This window comes from Aquarana catesbeiana, linkage group LG07 (assembly GCF_042186555.1).
Source record: "Aquarana catesbeiana isolate 2022-GZ linkage group LG07, ASM4218655v1, whole genome shotgun sequence".
Lineage (NCBI taxonomy): Eukaryota > Metazoa > Chordata > Amphibia > Anura > Ranidae > Aquarana > Aquarana catesbeiana.
Window position 1 is genome coordinate 313162992 of NC_133330.1, and position 6000 is coordinate 313168991.

A 6000-nucleotide genomic window follows, 5' to 3' on the forward strand; every position below is an offset into this window, starting at 1 on the left:
GTGTGTGACAACCTTGTGAAGACTTACAGAAAACGTTTGACCTCTGTCATTGCCAACAAAGGATATATAACAAAGTATTGAGATGATCTTTTGATATTGACTAAATACTTATTTTCCACCATAATTTGCAAATAAATTCTTTCCAAATCAGACAATGTGATTGTCAGGATTTGTTTCCACATTTTGTCTCTCATAGTTGAGGTATACCTATGATGACAATTACAGGCCTCTCTCATCTTTTTAAGCGGGAGAACTTGCACAATTGGTGGCTGACTAAATACTTTTTTTCCCCACTGTATATATTTTTTTAGCCTAGACCCTAGAGAATAAAATAGCAGTAATTTCTTGTCACACTGTATTTGTGCAGCGGTGTTTTAAATGCAATTTTTTTTTTAAAAATACACTTTCATGAATTAAAAAGAAAAAAAACAGTAAAGTTAGCCCAAATTTTTTGGATAATGTGAAAGATGATGTTACGCCAAGTAAATAGATACCTAACATGTCATGCTTCAAAATTGCGCATGCTCCTGTAATGGCGACAAACTACAATACTTAAAAATCTCCATAGGCACAGCTTCAATTTTTTTTACAGGTCACTTGTTTAGAGTTACAGAGGAGATCTAGCACTAGAATTATTGCTCTCGCTCTAACGATCGCGGTGATACCTCACATGTGTGGTTTGAATACCGTTTACGGTGCGACTTACGTATGCGTTCGCTTCTGCGTGCGAGATCGGAGGGATGGGGCGTTTAAAAATTTTTTTTTATTTTTTATTATTTTTTTTGATCACTTTTATTTCTATTACAGGGAATCCCTTGAAATAGAAATAAGCATGACAGGTCCTCTTTATTGTGAGATCTGGGATCAAAAAGACCTCAGATCTCACATTTAGTGCCAATTCACATTAGTGCGCTGTGCGACATCGCATGTGATTCGCACCGCACTGCAGTGCAAATCACATGTGATGTCTGTGCAATGTGATTTCAGCCATACAGACAGTATGGCTGATATCACATCGCATTCGGACCAAACACGCACAGGACCCTTTTTTTTGGTCTGCACCAGAATCGGATCGCATGGGTGTTCACACCTATGCGATCTGATTCATGTCCGTATTGTCAGTGCGATATGCGAGCTGAAATGGGGGTGTCGTTAACATTGTATGCCACTCCCCAGCAGTTCGCAGCAAGTTCACATATGGCAGTGTGAACTGTCGTGCGAGTCAGGTGCGATGCGGGAACCCGCAGTGGATTTGCAGGTTTTCCTGCATCGCACAAGTGTGAACCAGCACTGAGACTTAAAAGCAATAAAAATTTTAATTTTACATTTATACACAAAAAAAAAAAGACCTAGAGGCGGAAGTGAAGTCAGACGCTGCTTCTGTCCTCCAAGAGTATAGAGTCGATTGGAGGCCATCTTGCCCTCACTTGACTTCCTGCCCATTCCTCCAGCACATCGGATCGTTTCCGCCACTAGCGACGTAGTAAGCGGGGAAAACGACCAGGAAGCGGTGGAGGGGGCGGGGGACTCACCTCTCCTGCTGCCCATAAAAGTGATCCCGTGGTGAACTTTTATCTGAATGAGGATTGCCTGCTGTTTAAGAATTGACCGGGTTATGGCAGCTAGCTGCTGCCATAACCACAGTATATAACGTCAAAGTAATGACCTATATATACAGTGGGTGGTCCGGAGGTGGTTAAGCGCCTGCTTATATAGAACAGACTTATTCAGTCTCAGCCTGGTTGACCCCCAAATGAATATAAGAATAAGATGCTTCAAAGAGCGCAACACATGTGGGGGGGGGCTGGTAAAACAAGAAAGGGGTAAAGGAGTTTTTGGAGAAAAGTCATTATAATTGAGTGGATTCGTCCTATCCAAGAGATCATGGACTATCCTGAGAGTCTATGATTTGACAAGCAAAGGATCAAGTCCTCAGCTTTGATTAAAATAATACCTAGTGCATAGCTCCCAACTGTCCCTGTTTTCAAGGGACTGCCCCTGATTTGGAGCAATGTCCCTCTGTCCTTCATTCCTCCTCATTTGTCCCTCATTTTGGTCTGATCTCTATAGTTGTATATAAAATACACTTTTTATCTTTCAAAAAGTGTTTCCCAGTGCTAAACCTTTCATCCACTTTCTAAATTGCTGCATTTGTACATTTTAAAAGCCGATATAAAGGAACAGTAGTGGTAAAAAAAAAAACGGAAAATTTATATCAAATACTTACCGTAATTTTCCTTTCCTGATAGGCTCCATGACAGCATACGTGTGGGTTGACCCCGCCTCCATAACTACCCAATAGGACCCCCCCCCCAAAAAATTTCAGCTGTGAGCTCCCAGCCGTGTTTCGTAACTAGCCTACTCCAAGCATTGGGAGGGACTCCTGCTGCCATGGCGCCTATCAGGAAAGGAAAATTACAGTAAGTGTTTGATATAAATTTTCAGTTTTCCTGACAGGCTCCATGGCAGCATACGTGTGGGAAATAACTCGCCAAACACACCCAGGTGGGCACAATGCTGAGCAAAGAAAATAAATTAATTCAACACTGTCAACTGACAGCACTTTTAAACCAAAATTAACGGATGATAAGGCGGTTGGTTCAACACAATAGTGGGAAACAAAAGTATTAATAGATGACCAAGAAGCCGCTCTACATATAACTTCAGGTGCGACATGACAAGAAGCCGCCCAAGAGGTTGAGATACTCCGAGTTGAGTGTGCAGTCACTGCCTCTGGAGGAGCCAAGCCCTTCGCTTTATAAGCCCTTTGAATGGTCTGTACTGTCCAAGCAGAAATGGATCTAATTGAGACCAGTTTTCCTTTATTTTTTCCATGTAGAAGAATGAAAAGAAAGCCTGTTTGTCTAAAAGATTCCGTAACTTCCAAATATTGACTCAAAGTATGTCCCACATCAAGGGGATGGACATTTTGACCCTCTGTTGTGCCAAAGGTAGGCAACACAATTTCTTGATTTTCGTGAAAAATAGATGTTACTTTAGGGTTTGAGCCCAGCATCAGGAAAGGTCAGGAAAGGCTCTTTAGAACCTAAGTTTCTGATTTCAGACACTCTTTTGGCTGAAGTTACTGCCACAAGGAAGACGGTCTTGAGTGTGAGGTCTTTGACTGATAGATGTTTTTCAGGATCTGTTCCAAGCGTGGAAAGAAAATCTAGAACATGGGGAAGATCCCATTACGGAAACCTTGGTTTTCTTTGAGGTCTTAGCCTGATAGCACCCTTGAAAAATTGGTGAACCAGGGCGTGGTTAGCCCATGAAATTCCTGTAAACGCCAAGATGGCTGATATTTGTACACAAAGGGAACTTACTGCTAGAGGCAAATCCAACCCTGTTTGCAGAAAGCTAAGGATATCCTGGACTTCTGGAGAACCACGAGGATTAGGTCTAGAGGACATGTGTTCTGTGAACTTCGACCAGATACATTCATAAACTCTATTAGTGGTCTTCCGTCTGGCATTAAGAAGAGTCGAAATGGCTTCTTCTGGGCAACCTAAGGCTTCAAGCCTTCCCCTCTCAAAAACCAGACCCTGAGATGTAGATGAGCAGGGCATGGATGCAGGATTGTGCCTTGGGACAAAAGATCTGGCCTGAGAGGCAGAAGAATTTAATCCCGATAACTGAGGAGTGTTAAGAGGGGAAACCATGGTCTGTTGGGCCAAAACGGTAATATTGCTATGACTTCCACCTCCTCTGTTCTGAGCCTGCGGAGAAACTGGAGTATCATAGGTACCGGAGGGAAGTCATACGCCCTGTTGAACCTCCACCGGTCCGTGAGGGCATCTATCCCATAGGCTTGGGGATCCTGGAACCTCGAATAATACTTGGTCAGTTTGTAATTGCATGGGGATGCAAAGAGATCCACTTCTGGAGACACTCCCAGTGTCAGGAGCCACTTGAACACCTCTTTGTGTAGGGACCACTCGTTGTTGTCCATTTGAACACGAGATAGAAAGTCCGCCTGTACATTCTGAACCCCCTGGAATGTAGACTGCCGAAATGTTGGACAGATTCTTCTGAGCCCAGTTCATGATTGGCTCCATCTCTCGTTGGAGAGACCAGCTGCGAGTTCCACCTTGCTTCCTTATGTAGGCCACCGTGGTTGTATTGTCCAACCGGAGCATCACTGAGGAATTTTCTATCAGATGGTGGAAGGATCTGAGCGCCTCAAAGGCTACCCGCAAATCCAGTATATTGGATACAATCCCCTGAGATGGTGAGTTCCATCTGCCCTGAGCCACTTCCGATAGGCAATGAGCGCCCCAGCCCCAATTGCTGGCATCTGAGGTAATTGTAACCCATGTGATAGGAAGAATCGAGTGGCAGTTGCAGAGATTTTTCCCTTGGAGCCACCAAAGGAGAGACTCTCTCATGGATGGAGTGAGGAGGATGTGCTGACTGGGGGAATCCCATTGTTGGAGAAACCCTTTCTGGAATGGGCGAGTGTGCCATTGTGCCCACTTCACCATGGGAATGGTGGCTGCCATTGTGCCAATCACCTTCAGACATTGAAGAGCGGACAGGTGAGATGAAGCGAGTGTTGAGCGGATCCTGTCCCGGATCACCACAATCTTTTCCTCGGGTAGTGAGATGGTGCCTTCTAGTGTGTTGAAATGGGCACCTAGAAATATGAGAGACTTAGATAAATTCAGGTGACTTTTCTCCAAATTCAGGAGCCACCCAAACTCTTGGAGAGTGGCAATTACTAGACTCCTGTGCTCTAGAAGTTGACCCTTGTCCTGGGCTAGAAGGAGGAGGTCATCTAGATAGTGGTGAAGACGAACTCCTTTGACTCTGAGCAAAACAACAACAGCCAACAGAACCTTGGAGAACACCCAAGGTGATGTCATGAGACCAAATGGAAGGCAGGTAAACCGTAAGTGTTGATCGCCTACTGTAAAGCAAAGGAACTTTTGGAAGTCTGCCGCCACTGGAACATGAAAGTAGGCATCTTTCAAGTCTATTGACACCAACCAGTCCCCTAGATGAACCGACTGTTGAATCGTTAATAGTGACTCCATCTTGAATTTTTCCTTTCGGATAAACCGGTTGAGATGAGTCAAGTCTATGACAGGCCTCCATGTGCCATTCTTTTTCTGCACCAAGAATAGAGGGGAATACATGCCTTCGCCTCGTTCGCCATCTGGAACAGGAATGGCTGCGCCTTGAACTAATAAAAAGCTTACGTAAGCTAAAAGAACTTGTTTATTCTCCTCTGAACTTGGAAGATTTGTTGGCATAAATCTTAGTCTTGGAGTGCTGTTGAAAACCCAGGTGTGGCCTGAGGAGATCGTCCTAACAGTCCAGAAATCCCGAATTGAGGCCGCCCAAACATGCCGGTAGTGGAGAAGGCGATCCCCCACCGGACATGTTTGAGCGGGCCCAATTTCAAAAGGACTTAGTGGAGTCCTAGTTACCAGTAGAAGCCCCTTTTGTGGGCTTTTTAAAAGTGGACTGCCTGAAATTCCAGGATCTTGAAAATTCCCGACCAGGCCTGTAGCTACGTGCTTCCCTTGCACGGTCGGTGTTCTGCGTTCTTGAAAAGGTGTGTTTCTAGTTCTGTAAATGCCTATCCTGAGGGAGGAACCCAGACTTACCACCCGTAGCCCGGGTAATGGCTTAGAAGCTGGATCCGCCAACCAGGGTCAGAGCCACAAGGCCCGACGGGCGGTGACCGCTGACAAGATCACCCGAGCCACTAGGCGAATAACATCAATAGAGACCTCCCCCAGAAAGGCGGAGGCTAGCCTGATCTCCTGAATAGGGGAGCTCTTGGCTGCTTCTTCAGAGATACCGCTAAGAGATTCATTCACATTGTCTGATCATGCCTCTAAAGCTTTAGAGACTGCTGCTAAGGCCAGGGCAGGCTTGCACACTGTGCCTGCTGTCAAATAATTCAGTTTTAGGTCGGAATCAATCTGTCTCTCCAGAGGATCTTTAAATGAGACTGTATCTTCGAGAGGGAAAGTCACATACCTCACAAGT